Below are 17133 nucleotides of genomic sequence, written 5' to 3' on the forward strand. Positions count from 1 at the left end.
CGTCCTCCAGGAAGCCTTCAAGTACTTCCTGTTGGCCACCCAATAGCACTTGCTTGCTCTTCTGTAGCTGTGCCTTGTCTCTTGAGTGAAGGGTAGAGACGATTGGTCTTGAACTCTCCTGCAACCACTGACACAGCCACAAGCTATGCAGCTTCCCAGCTGGACCAAGAGGCTGAAGTTCAGGCCAGGTACTCACTGGCAGACTGTGCTGGGAATCAGGCCTCCAGGCTCTCTGCTACTGCCCAGGACTTCCTGCTCAGCAGTGTTCTGCAGAGACCCTTAATCACTGATGCATCAAGCTTGTGGCTGTCCTGAATGATGCTGGCCTGAGCACCAAGGGAAGCCATGTCTTTCTCATCCCTTTCTTTTTTAATTTTTTAAATTTAAATTAGAAACAAGCTTGCTTAGCATGTCAATTCCAGCTCCCTCTCCCTCCCTTCCTCCCCTGCCCCCCCCAAGCCCCCCAAGCCCCTGACCCAATCCCCACTCCGTTCCCAGGGAGGGTGAGGCCCTCCATAGGGGATCTCCAGAGTCTGTCATTTCGTTCAGGGCAGGGCCTACCTCTCCCAAGTGTCCAGGCTGAGAGAGATCCTTCATTGTAGGATGGGCACCCAAAGTCCATTTGTGTGCCAGGAATAAATTCTAATGTACTACCCAAAGTCCCATAGATTGCCTAGGCCTCCTCACTGACACCACATTCAGGTGGTCTGGATCAGTTCCATGCTGGCCTCTCAGCCATCAGTCCAAGATCTCCCCCCTTGTTCAGGTCAGCTGTCTGTCACTGGATTCCAGGAGTTCAGTTCAGTGTTTAGCTGTGGGTATCTGCCTCTGCTACTGGATGGAGGTTCTAGGATAGCATATAAGGTAGTGTCAAACTCATTATCAGGGAGGGGCATTTAAGGTAGCCTCTCCACTATTGCTTAGTTTGCCAGTTGGTGTCATCCTTGTAAATCTCTGGAAACCTCACTAGTGCCAGATCTCTCCTCAAACCTATAATGACTCCCTCTATTATGGTATCTCTCATCCTGATCTCCTCTATTCTTCCCCTGACTCAACCTTCCTGCTCCCCAATGTCCTCCTCTCTCCTCCTCTTCTCCCCCTCTCTTTTTCCTGGCTCCCTCTCCCCTCCCCTATGCTCCCAATCTGATCAGGAGATCTTGCCTCATTCCCTTTCTCTGGGGTACCATGCATATCTCTCTTAGGGTCCTTCCTGTTTCCCAGACTCTTTAGCAGTGGGATTGTAGGCTGGCAATCCTCTGATCCATGTCTAAAATCCATCTATGAGTGAGTACATATCATGTTAGTCTTTTTGTGACTGGGTTACCTCACTCAGGATGATTTCTTCTAGTGCCATCCATTTGCCTGCAAATTTCAAGATTCCATTGTTTTTTTTTCTGCTGAATAGTATTCCATTGTGTAAATGCACCACATTTTCTCTATCCACTCTTCACTTGAGGGGCATCTAGGTTGCTTCCAGGTTCTGGCTATTACAAATAGTGCTGCTATAAACATAGTGGAACAGATGTCCTTGTTGTGTGAATGTGCATCTTTTGGGTATATGCTTAAGAGTGGAGTTGCTGGGTCTTGTGGTAGACTGATTCCCACTTTCCTGAGGAATCTCCATACTGATTTCCATAGTGACTGTGTGAGTTGGCACTCCCACCAGCAGTGGAGGAGTGTTCCCCTCTCTCCACATCCTCTCCAGCATAAATTGTCTTCGGTGTTTTTGATTTTAGCCATTCTGACAGGAGTAAGATGGTATCTCAAAGTTGTTTTGATTTGCATTTCCCTGATGGCTAAGGATGTTGAGCACTTTCTTAAGTGTCTCTCAGCCATTTTAGACTCCTCTATTGAGAATTCTCTATTTAGTTCTGTAGACCACTTTTAGCTGGATCCTTGTTTTGGAGACTCCCTTCTTGAGTTCTTTGTAAACTTTGGAGATTAGCCCTTTGTCAGATGTGGGGTTAGTGAATATCTTTTCCCATTCTGTGGGCTGCCCTTTTGTCTTGTTGACTGTGTCCTTTGCCTTGTGAAACTTCTCAGTTTCAGGAGGTCCTATTTATTAATTGTCGATCTCAGTGTCTGTGCTACAGGAAGCTGTCTCCTGTACCAATTCGTTCAAGGGTACCTCCCACTTTCTCTTCTAAGAGGTTCAGTGTGGCTGGATTTATGTTGAGGTCTTTGATCCATTTGGACTCTACCCCAGCTCCTCCCTGAGCTCAACTTCCCTTATCTCCACAATGTAGGCTCACTCTGTAATACACAGATGATGCCACCAGGGGGCAGACTTACAAAACAAATCCTGTGACTACTGTATGCAGTTTTATTTCTTTCTATAAAACTAGGATTTATAGTCCTGGCTGACCTGGGACTCATTCTGGCCCCAAATTCACAGATACCCACCTCCATCTGCCTCCTGAGTGCTGGAACCAGAGGTGTGAGACATCATGCCTGGCCCTGTGACTACAGAACTTTTAAGAGCCTCTCCATTAGACAACAGTGATAGTGGTGGCAGTGACTATGACCAAGCATGACATCAGAGTACCCTCAGCAGCTTCTTTCTCTCTCCATCTCTCCACTCGAAGGCTTCTGTCCATGCAGCAGCTTATATTTCTTAGCCCACCAACCTCTCTCCATGCCCACTCTCCTGCTGCCTTTTGTTTGCCAAGAGTCATGAGCTATACTGCTTTGTGCCCTAACGAGGCCACTGGCTCCTGGACTTTGCAGCACACTGGAGTGATGTGGGGAGCTTCAGAACCTCCAGATGCCCACACCACCCTTGAGACCAAGGGCGTCAGGATGCCTGGGGCAGGCACCAAGTGCAGGGATTTTGAAAGAGCCTCAGATGGCTGCAGTTTGAGGTCAAATTTAGACACCACCCTGAGATTCTCTTCTATACTTTGGTTGCTCAGCCCATCTGTCAGACCCTTATGTAACATGGCTCCTTTTCCTAGAATTCAAAGAATTAACTAAAGGCTTTCCATGCCTGCACACTCACTACCCAGAACTGTTTTTTTTTTTCAACAGATCTTCTGCTGTTTCTGCATGTGACAGATTGAACACAACAGCTTTCCAATTGGAGAGAGGTGGCTTTTATAAACAAAGATTTACTACAGGGCATGGTGGCACGCATCTTTTATTCCACCACTTGGGAGGCAGAGGCAGGCGGATCTCTATGAGTTCGAGGCCAGCCTGGTCTACAGAGTGAGTTCCAGGGCAGCCATGACTACATAGAGAGAGCCTGGGAGGTGGGGAGGATTCTTCCTGGCAGAGGCGGGTGAATCTCTGTTAGTTTCAGGCCAGCCAAGGGTGCCCAGCGAGACCCTGCTTTGTCTGTGTGGTTATATACACATGTGTGCAGGAGCTCACACAAATCAGAAGCCTGGGATCTCTGCAGCTGGAGTTACAAGTGGTTCTGAACCACCTGACAGGGGTGCTGGGACCTGAACTCAGGTCCTCAGCAAGAGCAGTAAGAGCCCTTAACTGTGGCACTGCCTCTGCAGCCTCAGAGATCATTGTTACCCTTGTCATTTTGAATTTTGTACCAAATTCTGATTTTGGCAGTTCAACCCTGCAGAGCAGCAGTTCTCAACCCGTGAGTCGAGATCCCTTTGAGAGTCAAAGATCCTTTCACAGGCGTTGCCTAAGACCATTAGAAAACACAGGTATTTGCACTAGGATTCATAACAATAGCAAAATCACAGTTATGAAGTAGCAACGAGAATAATTGTATGGTGTCACCACTACAAGAGGAACTGTATTTGTATTACATGGGGGTGGGGGTGTCACAGCGTTAGGAAGGCTGCGCGGGCTTAGATGTCTGTCAGTGTGTTCAAAACCTTTCTGTACTGATTTCTACTTGAATTTCCAAACTTGGCTCACAACAGCCCAAGATGCTCGGGGCTACAGAAAATATGGCAAATGATTACAAGTCTTGGCTGGTTTTTAGTTTTTGGAGACAGAGTCTCACTGTGTAACCCAGGCTATGCTCACAAACATTGTTCTTCTGAGTCAGGGTCTCATGTAGTCGAAGCTGGCCTCAAACTTGCTAGGTAGCCAAGAATGACCTTCAACTCTTGATCCTCCTGCCTCAGCCTCCCTTGGCAAAGATTACAGACACGACATACCACAAGTTGCGTTTCATACAGTACCTTTCTGGAGAATTCTTCTTAGGTTACAGAATTCTGTCTGAGGCGTCGAGTGCCCTTCAAGTGAATGAGATCTTGGTGACGTACAGGCTCTTTGATGCAATTTAACATCCTCTGCGTTCGTGTCATTTCTCTGTGGTCCACATTCAAGAGTTAAAAATGAAATACTAATGCTTGCCTGGCACTCATTTCTCCAGGGACCCGGTTCTTTCTTCTAGACGAGAGCAGATTTTACAAAAAGAAAAAAAAAAGGAATTATTATAAAGACCTTGCAAATGAGAAAACAAAAATCACACACTGAAATTAACCAGACCCAAAGTGCATACACCTCCGTGAACTTCCAAAGCGTCTGGACAGCCAGCCTGCAGCCGTGGAGCTTCACATTGGATTTCACATCTCCACTATTGGATACATTTGATGCACTCGTCCACCACAACACGAGGCAATCCATGGCAGAGTTGAAACTAAAAACAAGAACAAGAACAAAAAACCCGACTTGCTTTCTATCTTCTCTCCTGACTCATGTTCTTATCTGCGTCAGTCCTTCCTCCTCACCCACTATTTTCATTTCTACATGCTGAGAAGCTGGACTCTGCTCCTAAAGGGGGGTTTTTAGGGCTGGAGTAATGACTCAGCACTTGGGTGCTTGCTCCTCTTACAGAGAACCTGGATTCAGGTCAAGCCCAGTTCCAGAGGATCCAGCGCCCTCTTCTGGCTTTCTTGGGTATCACATACACACAGGCAAAACACTCATACATATAAACAAAGATAGAGGAAATATAAATAATTTTAAAAGTTTTTCTTCACCAAAAAGAACCTTTCTTGCACAATCTCTGTAATCATTGCTTCTCATATTAGTTAGAAACATCCTCAGGGGAGCTGGAGAGAGAGCTCAATGGTTAAAAGAGCACTGACTGCTCCTGCAAAGGACCTGGGGTCAATTCCCAGCACCCACCTGGCAGCTTATAACCGTCTGTGACTCCAATTCCAGGGGATCCAGTGCTCTCTTCTGGCCTCCTTAGGATACTAGGCATATACACAAAACAACCATAAAATAAACTTAGAGAAAGAAAAAGGGAAAAGAAATATTTTCAGATACAAGTAACAAAATTTGAGTAAAAAAAATGATTGTCGCCAACAGTTGCTGACTTTTCTTACTTAATAAGACCCTTATAAAGAGGTTAAAGAGGTACTTTCTGGCTTTGGCTACGTGGATCGGCATCCGTGGGCACTGCAGCTCCCGGCATCATGTCTGCACGGGCATTTATATCAGAAAAACAAAATCTTCTGGCTCCGATGACAGCTGATAGGGAGGGACGGTGGTAATGAGATGTGTCAGCTTTTCAGCCTTCAACACGGAGTCAGAGAAGGGCGGTGGCAGTGGGGAAGGGCTAGGTCACTTGGCTGACAGCACGGGCCACATTTATTCATCTTTGCTTTACCTCGTATCCCTTCTTCTTCCTTTTCTTTTGTATTACTCTACACGGTGAGCTTTCTCTCTCACTTTGTCTTCTAGGCCACTGAGTGAAGTGTGTGTGTGTGTGTGTGTGTGAGCATGTCACTTCCAGGAACTGGTTATCTCCTCCTACCTCGTGGGATCTGGTGATGGAACTCACGTTGTCAATCTTGCCAGCAAACATCCCTACCCACTGAGCCATCTCGTTAACCCCAGACCAAGGTTGAATTTTCAGTCTTGACTGCCCCCTATTGGACACTGGCTCACCACCAAGAATCAGGGATCGCTTCTGCCCCGAGGATGTCAGACCTTCCCTCCTGGTCCTGTCCTTCCACCAGGGCTCAGGAAAGTGAAGCCCTCCTGGTTCTGGCCCTTGTAGAGGTGGGACGTGAGTGTTCTCAGACTCAGCTGTCCCTTTGATCTAGGCCCCCTGGTCCTCCTGGCTGGGGGAGAGGGATGCACAGCCCCGACTCAATCATGGAAATGGCAGGGTCCATTTCAGCCAGATTTGTAAAGGTTATGCTTTGCTTCATGGATGAACATTTTCTGTATAAGTGGATATTGTAAATCCAGGCGTGACTTCATGCATGACACTGGCCCGGCCTTCTCAAGAGGCTCCGTCAGTGGTTTCATTGAATTAGGTTGGTGGTCCAGTCAAGGTGATGCTTGCTTTGTATCCGGTTACACGGGAGGCAGAGCCTAGAGGGTTATCAAAGGCAGCCTGGGCTTGAAATATAACCAGGGGCTGGGGAAGAATATGTGGTCAGTCACATCTATCTTCCTAACACTGGGGAGGCAAAATCAGCCAACCTCAGTGTCAGCCTCAGCTTCAGCCTCACGAAGAGTTATCCCAGCCCTGTCTCAAAAAACAAAACAAAACAAAAATCAAAAACCCACACAGAACTGCCAAGATGGCTCACCGGGTAAAGGTGCCTGCTGCCAAGCATAGCCGCCTGGACTTGATCCTCAGTCCTATATAGTGGAAGGAGAGAAACTTTCTGTTAGATGTTCTCTGGCCTCAACTCTTGAACTATGGCAGGCCTATGCACACATACATAAAAAATACACATTAATAAAAAACAGATTGCATCTTAGTCTGGCAGTGGTGGGGCACGCCCTCAATCCCTGTGCTCGGGAGGCAGAGGCAGGCGGATCTCTGTAAGTTCAAGACCAGCCTGGTCTACAAGAGCTCGTTCCAGGACAGTTTCCAAAGTCACAGAGAAACCCTGTCTTGGGGGGGGGGATTGCATCTCATGGTAAGAGGGCATTTGTTTCATGCAACTTTTTAACCCAGTGACGTTGTTACCATTTGCACAATGACAAAAATTGCCCAGTGGTGGCCCAAGCTTTTAATCCCAGCACTTGGTAGGCAGAGGCAGGCGGATCTCTGTGAGTTCAAGGCCAGCCTGGTCTACAGAGTGAGTTCCAGAGCAGCCAGAGCAGTTACACAAAAAAACCTTGTCTCAAAAAAACAAAAAACAAAACAAAAAACCCTAAACAAAATGAAACAAAATTGCCCAGTGCATGTCTCTGAAACCTAAGGATTGCACAAGGGCTCACTGTGTTTTATTTACCAAGACTACCAGTCTGGTATTTAATGTGAGCCAATTCAGTCCCTAAGAAGGCACACTGGGCTTGCTGGACTCACAGCTCTTGAGGATGCACAGGGCTCTCTTGTGGTCTCCATGGGCACTGCACTCACATGCACAAACCCCCACACAGACATACACTTACACAAACATAATTTTTAGAAGGCTCAGGTAGGAAGATTGCAGGAGTTCAAAGAAAGTGTAGGCAACATAACAAGTATTTGGATTTTGTTTGTTTTATTGGTTGGTTTGGTTTAAAATATGAGAACTGTGATATTAGAAGCCACTTGGGGGCCGTTGGTTTGGTTTTGTGAGAGAATAAAATTGGAGGGTGGCTTGGTCTTTTACTAAAAGAAATCTACAATGCTCTCCACCCTGGCTGCCTTTAATTAGCAGGTTACCCAGGAACGCTGAAGCACTAAATATCAGGCTCCCAGAGCCCCCTTCCCAGGCCTCTGCTGCCACTCCCCACGACACTCCGAAGAGGCTGGGTTCTCCGCAGTCATGGAGAAATAGGTGGGGCCATTCCCTCAGAGAGGGAGAAAGAATGTTGCTTCCTGACTGCACAGAAGGTTGGGGACAGCCATGAGGAAGTGAACACCAACCCCAGGTTCCAGGTCCTGCAGGTTTCAGAAGGTCTGTATGATTGTACGGGATACAGTCCTGCTTGTCTTGTTGACCTCACAAAGGTCTGGTGCTGTCTCATAGGGAGAAAAAAAATGACAATGTAGTTCCTCTTGTTGGTAACAGAAAATAGAATTTTGTTAAGGGAAGGGCCTTCAGTTTTCTGAGCAGGGCCCAGAGGGCTTGGTCCTTGGGACAAGAAGCAGAAGCTGGGAAGCAGGTAGGAGGAAGTTGAGATGCCTGGAGTTAAAATACAGGAAGCAGAGAAAGGAGCCAGGGAGCTTCAAACACACGGTTGACCTCTCCAGGACCCAGCAAGGTTTTCATCAAATGTCTGAGGGGTTGGATCTCTACTGGAAGCTTGGGAAAGGGTCCAGCTCTGTAGCTTGCTGTAGGTGAGGCTGCCAGCAGCCAGTCTGAATGTCCCCAGGAGGAGCTAACTGGTGGCACGCGTTTATTAAGGTCTTCATGGTCCCAGCACTATGTGGCCCTGTCATCAAGCTCTGACCATGCTTGGTGGTGTGTAGCCATAAGATAGATAGTCTTTCTAGAGAACACACCTTTAATCCCACACTCAGGAGGCAGAGGCAGGTGATTTCTGTGAGTCTGAGGCCAGCCTGGTCTACAGAGCGAGTTCCAGGACAACCAGGGCTACACAGAGAAACCCTGTCTCAAAGAAAAGGTCTTGATTGTCCTTTCTAACTATCCAGTAGGCATGAAGACCTGGAGCAACTAATCTAGGGTTGTCCACGGTGCCACTTTATCTGCGGTACAGTCTATCACCAACAGCTGCCAGGGGTCTTAGAACCCGGCACATAGTCGAGAACACCGGTGAGTCACTGTCCCTGGCTCAGAATGGCACATCCATATATATGTCTTGTCTTGGTGTAAAATGTTCTGCCCCTTCTGTTCCAGGCCTCCAAGAGCCGATTCAGACTCTGTTGTCACCATGCAGAAGCTGTCATTTGGTTTCATTTTAAATTAAAAAGTGTGTGTGTGTGTGTGTGTGTGTGTGTGTGTGTGTGTGTGTGTGTGTGTGTAGAACAGAAGGCAGCTTTTAAGAGTCAATTCTCTCCTCCTACCATGTGGGCCCCAGGGATGTCTCTCAGGTTATCAGGCTTGGTGGCAAGTGCCTTTACCCACTGAGCCATCCTGCCAACCCTAAAAGCTGTTGTTTGAAGCTTTGTCCTCCAGAATTCACATGCTGGAAACTTCACCCCCCAAAATTCCTCTGTTAATGGTAATCGGAAGTGAGTCCTTTGGGAGGTCATCAGGAACAGAGGAGGTCATGAGGCTGAGCCTCCCATGATGGCTACTTTTATCTGTATTTTAGGGACAGGATCTTACTGTAGCTAGCTCGGAGCTCACTACAAAGCCAAGCATGGCTTTGATATTCTGATTGGCTTGCTCCCACCTTCTGAGCGCTGGAATTACAGACCTGGTGACCTGGTAGTGCTGAGGGTTGACCCTGGCTTGCACTCTGCTAGCTGAGCTACATTCTAGTCCACAGTAGGGGCTTTATAATGCTGGAGCAGTTGTGGAATGGGAGGGAGAAGAATTTTGGCATGTGATGCCCTACTGGGTTGTGACACAAGAGTGCTCACTGGACGCCAAGCACAAGAGGCACTATGTTCTTGGACTTCCCACTCCTTACAACTATGTGCTAAGTAAACACCAGTACTGTATGAGTTAGCTTGCCTCCATTATTTTCTTACAGCAACAGAAACCAAACTGAAACTAGATCCTCAGACTGCCAGGGGAGCCTAGCCAGATCCCCTGAGCCTCCTCCTTCCCGGCAGCACCCAGCTTTTCTGGAAGCAGGTGCCCTTTCCCCCACTACAAGCAACAGGTGGAACTCCTAGGATACCAGCCATTCCCTGCATTAGCCACACAGGCCTGGTCCAATATTCTGCCAGTCAGTGTACCCAGGCTGCTTTCCCAGAATTCCAGGCTGGGCCCCAACAAGGCCAACCCTGGCTGGTGGCTGATTCTGAGACCCTCTGCCACCTGAGCCATGGGACCAGCCTCTATGGCATTTTCTCAGTCTGTCGGCCCTTGGCACTGGCCTCTTCCTGGAAGAATCTATGACCTAACTCGAGAGTATACAATGGCTAAGACAGGACATTTGAAGAACCACAAGAGGTTAATCAACATGTTAAATATATTCAGCCTCACCAGTCATAGGGAAATGAAAACAAAAACAGGAATGTTTTCTTTTAAGAAACATTTTAGGGGGTTGGAGAAATGGCTCAGCTGTTAGGAGTACACTCTGCTCTTCTGGGGACCTGGGTTTGGTTCCCGGCACCCACTCTACGTATCTCACAACCATGTGTAGCTCCAGCTCCAGGGGACCCCACACCTTCTTCTGGACTCCATGGGTACCTGTAAAAACATGCCCACATACTCACAGATACACATATACAAGATATTAACAGTGTATCTTTAAAAATAAATGACTAAGGACAACAGCAACAAGACATTTCAGTGCCAGTTACTTGTGAAGCTGAGGCAGAAAGATCAAAAAGTTCAAAACCTAGGAAACTTAGTAAAACGCTACCTGGAAATCAGAAATAAAAAGAGATCTGGGAATGTAGTTCAGGGACAAGAGTGATTGCCCAGCAAGAGTGAGGTCTGGGGTTCAACTCCGGGGACTGCAAAAATAAAAACAAGAAATCCTTTAAGATCCACAGTGTCCTCCTCGTTGGGTTTTTGGGCAACTTGACACAACTAGTCATCTGGGAAGAGGGAGTTCAGCTGAGAAAATGCCTCCACAAGGTTGGTTATGGAAGCTGGGCATGATGGAGCACGCCTTTAATCCCTGCACTCAGGAGGCAGAGGCAGGCAGATCTCTGTGAGTTTGAGGTCAGTCTGGTTTACATAGTTCCAGGACAGCCAGAACTATGTAGAGAGACCTTGTTCTAAAATAAAATAAAAATAATTGACTTATGAGCAAGTCTGTGGGGCTCTTTCTTGGTTAATGGTTGATGTGGTTGGCATAGGCCACAGTGGGGAAGCTACTCCTGGGCAGTTGGGTCCAGGAAGTACAGAGGAACTAACAGAGTATGAGCTCGGTCTCTGCTTCAGTTCCTGCATCCAAGTTCCTGCTCTGCTTAAATTCCTGCCTTGGCTTCCCTCAATGATAAACTGTAATGGGGACATGTAAGCCAAATAAACTTTCTCCTCCCTGTAGTGGACCTCATAGGATTATTTATAGGGAGTGACACTATTAGGAGGCGTGGCCTTGCTGGAGTGGGTGTGGCTTTGTTAGAGGAAGTGGGTTACTGGGAGTGGACTTTGAGGTCTCAGATTCTCCAGCTAGACCTAGTGGTTCTGTCACTTCCTGATGCCTGAGGATCCAGAAGTAGAACTCTCAGCTATCTCTCCAGCACCATGGCTTCCTGCCTTCTACCGTTTTTCCCTCCATGATGACAATGGACTAAACCTCTCAACTGTAAGCCAGCCTCAGTGAAATGTTTTCCTTTATAACAGTTGCTGTGGTCATGGTGTCTCTTCACAAGAACAGAACCCTAACTAAGACACTACCCTAATTGCTTTTGGTCAGTGTGGTAGTCTGAATAAAAATGGTCCCACAATCTGTTCCACTATGTTCATAGCAGCTTTATTTGTAATTGCCAGAACGTGGAAGCAACCTAGATGTCCCTCACCCGAAGAGTGGATAGAGAAAATGTGGTACATCTACACAATGGAGTACTATTCAGCAGAAAAAAATAATGGAATCATGAGATTCGCAGGCAAATGGATGACACTAGAAGAAACCATCCTGAGTGAGGTAACCCAGTCACAAAAAGAGAAACATGGCATGTACTCTCTCATATATGGATTTTAGACATAGATCTGGGGAGTGCCAGCCTACAATCCTATGGCCAGAGAGTCTGGGAAACAGAAACTTTATTTAGTGGCTGATCGAAGAAGAGGCAGACTCCCTTGGTTAAGTACTGAGCTGAACTCAAGAAAGCCAGTAACAAAGAGGGAGGACTGATGATCAAAGGGATTAAGACTGGGCTGGTTTAACCCCCAGAAACAGCTGACCAGACAAAGGTTAACTCTTGAATCCCAGGCATTAGCCTGGGAAGCCAGCATGGGACTGATCAAGACCCCCTGAATCTGGGTGTCAGTGAAGAGGCCTAGGGAATCTATTGAGCCTTGGGCAGCAGATCAGTACCCATCCCAAGTATACACACGGACTTTGGACTCCCATAGAACAATGTGAGGTGCACTCTCACCCAGAACTCTTGGGAAAGGGTCTAGGCCCTGCCCTATATGAAATGACACACTATGGACACCCCCATGGAGGGCCTCACCCTCCCTGGAGAAATGAGGGGATAACCGGGGGTTGGGGGGGGTGGGGGGGAGGAGGGCACGGGAGGAAGGGAGGGAATGGGAGAGGGACCTGGAACTGACTTGTGAAACAACCTTGATTCTTATCTAAATTTAAACTGGAAAATAAAATAAAAAAAAATGGTCCCACAAGCTTGTATATTTAAATTCTTAATTATCAGGGAGTGGCACTACATGAGAAGGATTAGGAGGTGTGGCCTTATTGGAGTAGGTGTGGTCTTGTTGGAGGAAGTGTGCCACTGGAGGAGGGCTTTGAGTTTTCAAAAGTCCAAGCCAAGCCCAGTTTCTCTCCCTCTCCCTCTCCCTCTCCCTCTCTCTTTCTCTCTCTCTCCTCTTTGCCTCGCTCCGTCCTTCCCTCCCTCCCTGCTGCCTGTGAATTTGGATGTAAAATTCTCAGTAACTTCTCCAGCTCCATGTCTACCTGCACGTGGCCATGTTACCGCCATGATGACAAAGAACTAAACTTTTGAAAATTTTTGTTGTTGTTTTTCTTTGCGGGGGTTTCAAGACAGGGTTTCTCTGTGGCTCTGGAGGCTGTCCTGGAACTAGTTCTTGTAGACCAGGCTGGTCTCGAACTCACAGAGATCCACCTGCCTCTGCCCCACGAGTGCTGGGATTAAAGGCGTGCACCACCAACGCCCTGCTAAACCTTCGGAATTTTAAGGCAGCCCAATCAAATGCTTTCTTTTCCAAGAGTTGTTGTGGTCATAGTGCTTCTTCACAGAATAGAAGAGTGACTAAGACAATCAGTGTTTTATTATAGCAACAAAAAGTAAACTAAGATGTGCATGGTGTAACCCCACCACTCAGCAGGCTGAGGAGAAGCACTGGGCGCTTCAGGACAGCCTGAGCTACATAGTGAACATCCCTCCACCCACCCCCATCCCCACCCCTGTCTCCATCCACCGCCTCCATCACAAAACAGCAGCCAAAGCTCACACTTGTAATTCCAGCCCTAGGAAGATATGGGTAGTAGGATCAGAAGTTCAAGGTCATTGTATTAGTTACTTTTCTGAGGCTGTGACAAAATGCCTTGAGCAGAAGGAACTTGAGGAGGAAAGTTTATTTGGGCTCCAGCTGCAGATGGTGGGAGTCCATCATGGCAGAAAGGCTCAGCAGCAGAAGCACGGTGGCTGGAGCAGAAAGCCGAGAGAGCTCATCTCCAACCGTTTGCTGAAAGCCGAGAGAGCATCTCCAACCACTTGCAGAAAGCCGAGAGAGCTCATCTCCAATCACTTGCAGAAAGCAGAGAGAGTGCATCTCCAACCACTTGCAGAAAGCCGAGAGAGTGAACCAGAAGTGCAGTGAGGCTGTGGACTCTTAAAGCCCACCCAGGAAGACTGCATCTCCATACCCCCCTCAAAGAGCACATCATTTGGGGAGCAAGTATGCAAAGGCCCAACCCCATGGGGACATTTCTCCCAAAAACCACTTGGGGCCCTGACTGGGAAACCAAGGAGAACTCTGGTTGTCTGGTTTAGGGAAACGCCTCCTGAACTTCTCCAAACAGCTCCTCCTTTCAGAGAAGTGTGGTCCAGAGGTTCTTGTAGTGGTACAGCAAAAGCTAACTGATACGTTCCAAGATTCTAAACCATCATCATCACCATCAGCATCATCATTCTCCCCCTCAAATACCTGCACCTATTCCTGCCTTTCCTCTTCACCCTTCGTAATGGCAGGAACATCTGCCTGCTTGTTCAATGCAAAAGAATCCAAACCAAACCGTGGGGTCATCCCAAACATGTGTTTCCTCACAAGCCACCTCACCCTTTAGTAAGCCCTGCCTTTCTGCCAGACAAGTTCAGTGTTTTGATATCACAACAGGACACCATCACCTACAAAATTCAAGACTGAGAACCAAGTTACAAAAAAACCCAAAAAACAAACATCAAAAACAAAACAAAACAAAACCCAAACATTTCCCGCAATGCTCTCAGTAAGTTTATGATTTTGTATTAGGCTGAATTCACAGCTACCTTGGGGTGTGTGGGGCCTGCCCTCTAGAAATAGCCCAATCCAGCCATTTGCCTCCATTTCTACTGCAGCCTCCTCCTCAGCTCCCCTCAGCTCCCGCCAGCCCCCACTCAATCTTCACAGCTGTCTTCTAAACTGCAGGTTAGATTCTGTGTCACTTGTGGTGATATATTGTTTATGATTTATTAAGGCTTACCTGAGGATTCAGAAAGGAAAGTCAGTCACAAGCCTTGAAAGCCAGACACACACCTTTAATCCCAGCAGCCAGAGGCTAGGAGGTGGTGGTACACGCCTTTAATCCTAGGACTCAGGATTCAGAGATAGACGGATCTCTGTGAGTTCAAGGACAACTAGATCTACATAAGAGTGGATCAGTCTAAAAGAGAATTATAGCTCACACCTTTAATCCCAACATTAGGGAAGTATATAAGACAGAAACAAGAGTTCAGGAGAGGCATTCATTCTCTAGCCACACTGAGGAGAGGCTACAGTCAGAGGCTTGGGGAGAGCTAGTGGAGACAGGACCAGCACATTCAGCCTGAGGCAGAGGTGAGAAGCTAGTGGCCGGCTGCTTTGCTTTTCTGATATGCAGTTTGAAGCTTGAACCCCAGTATCAGTCTCTGGATCTTTTGTTTTTCGTGTTACAGTCATTTCCCCACATGAACCTTACCAGAGGGCTGCACTATAAGGGGAAATAAACAGAATCTCCTTGGTTTGGTTTGGCTTCAACGGCTAGGCAGAAGTGGCAAAGTTAAGAACGATACAAGAATTTCTTCCTAGCCATTGGCCCCGCCCCCTTGGACTCTCCCGGAAGCTTTCATAATGGCCCCTGCACCTGTCATTCTTCCACTGGGAAGCTCATTATATCATCAGCATACACCTGCGTCTGAAGTTAACCTCTTCTGTGCTTTTGCACACAGGTGCACTCGTGTGTGTGTGTGTGTGTGTGTGTGTGTGTGTGTGTGTGTTCATGTTCTTTGTTGCCTGTCCCTACATTCCCCACGCCTCAACAGGACAGACATTCTTTGGTCTAAATTCTGATTATTTCCTTAGATCCCTGAAGGACTCGAAGCACTATGCACATTCACTGATGGACCGATCGACTAAGAAGCCTAAGGTTGCCAGAGCTGGATAGAAAAGTCCAGCCTCATTGTTTCACAGACGGGGAAACACAGGCAGGGTCATGGGTTCAGGGCAGCTGCAGATTTTACCCAAGGACATCAGCTATGTAGAATTCTGAGGTTCTTCTCCTTCCATCATCCCAGCCATTGCTGACAAAGGGTAGCTTCCCTCTAAATGTCCCTGCCAAGTTATCACGAAGAGAAATCTCCACACATATTCTGAGGCCAATACAGACAACACAAACCTTTATGTGCAGGTAGCTACAAAACAGGTTCTGTAACTTCAGTAAAGTCACCTAAGACTCAACTCTCCGTCCTTGCAGGAAGGGTCTGCTCAAGGAAAACCAGGGCATTCTACAGACAGGATTCAGGTAACTGACAGCTGTATGCACGGAACAGAGGATCCCCTCAGGGATTTAGCCCAGTGTGTTGTCTCTATGTGAAAAGGGCTCCTCCATAGTTTTTACTCTCTTTGGACAAGGAAGGGCGATGTCTGAGATGCTTTCCGTTATTTATGCCTAATTTATTTACATGTGTATATGCTTCATAGTGACATGTTTTCCAAAAACAAAACAAAAGGCAGAGGCCTGGATAGATGGCTCAGCACTCAAGAGTGCTTCCTGTTCTTGCAGGGGATTTAAGTTTGGTTCCCAGCACCCACATCTGCTGGCTCACCACTGCCTGTGACTCCAGCTCCCGGGAGTTCAACATCCTCTTCTGGATCCGGTGGTACCCACACACTCGTGGCATTCACATACACACATAAATAAAATAACAAGAATAAATCTTTAAGGAGAGAGAATTACCAGGATTAGCACCTGGCCAGCCCACCCCCTGGACATTTCCCTTCTGCTCTTCAACCTAGCCTAGGGGACTTGCCTAAAGGTGCCATTCCCAGATTCACCACCAGAGACCCCCACTCCGCACTTCCAGAGCTTTTGTCTCGTGGCCATGCATTAAATTACTGAATGTCATAAACACAGACTGCCTGGTTCTCAGGCTCTGGGCTGAGCTAGGCCAGGCCCGGGGTCAGGAAAAACAAGGCAGTGTGGCTGGGACCACTTATCTAGGGAAATGGGCTCACAGCTACCTGTGGCCTAGGCTGGCAAGGCCAGGAGGGAGGCAGGTCAGCCGCCCCCCCCCGACTGTATGGTGACTGGGTTTGAGGATAGGTCTAGAAGAGGATTTCCTGGGAGAAGAAGCTTTAGGAACAGGGCTGGGCGCCAAAGGGGATTTCCGTGATCAGTTGGGGGAAAGGCTGGGGCAGATCTGTGCCCGGAAGACTGTTACTCCAAGGGGACCCCTGAGTGCCAAGCCTGGGCAGCCGACTTTCCAGGATGCAGACCACCGTTCCTACACACTCACTTGTGTGTTTTCGTTTTGTTTTATTCTCACATGTAGCCCTGGCTGGCCTCAGACCCAGGAGATCAGCTTGCCTCTGCCTCCCAAGTACTTCACTTGCACGTCTAACATCCTCGCAGTTCGTGCCTCTTTCTCACAGTATTTACTCACAACAGTGGAAAGCACGTTTTATTTTTGACGGTGCTTAGAAACTCAGGCTCTTAGGCAAGCGCCCTACCACCGAACCACACAGCGCCAGCGCCCTAAAGCCTGCTTTCTAGTGCGCAACTGGGAACGCTCACCCTTCCTCCAGGGTCTCTCCAGGCCACACGCGCCCACGCCGGGATCCGGAGCGTGGTCACCCGGTCCCCGGAGCTTTCGCTCCGACGAGTCTCGCCCCCTCCCCTCGCGGGGTCTGTGCTCTTGTCTGGAGCTGAAGACACGCCCCCGACACGCCCCCTCGCTTCCATTGGCCGCCGGCATTGTCCGCTCCCTGGCCCGAGCGGTGATTGCGGCTCGCC

General features: G+C 48.0%; 2 long non-coding RNA genes across 3 annotated transcripts; one reads left to right on the forward strand and one right to left on the reverse strand.

The window, feature by feature from the left end:
* Nucleotides 1–789: 789 nt before the first annotated feature.
* LOC110340976 lies at nt 790–17127 on the reverse strand. Of its 2 annotated transcripts, XR_002382833.2 has the most exons (5): nt 16915–17127; nt 5104–5174; nt 4475–4612; nt 4152–4362; nt 790–847 (listed from the first exon to the last, which is right to left on the reverse strand). It is a non-coding gene; the product is annotated as an uncharacterized LOC110340976 (long non-coding RNA). The 2 variants fall into 2 exon arrangements; XR_005871309.1 differs by lacking the exon at nt 790–847 and having other exon boundaries at nt 3077–4362.
* LOC121134246 lies at nt 7643–11508 on the forward strand. The gene is made up of 3 exons (XR_005871311.1): nt 7643–7829; nt 8528–8648; nt 11454–11508. It is a non-coding gene; the product is annotated as an uncharacterized LOC121134246 (long non-coding RNA).
* Nucleotides 17128–17133: the final 6 nt, after the last annotated feature.

The sequence above is a fragment of the Mesocricetus auratus genome, unplaced genomic scaffold (assembly GCF_017639785.1).
Source record: "Mesocricetus auratus isolate SY011 unplaced genomic scaffold, BCM_Maur_2.0 Super-Scaffold_100027, whole genome shotgun sequence".
In the NCBI taxonomy this organism is placed as follows: Eukaryota; Metazoa; Chordata; class Mammalia; order Rodentia; family Cricetidae; genus Mesocricetus; species Mesocricetus auratus.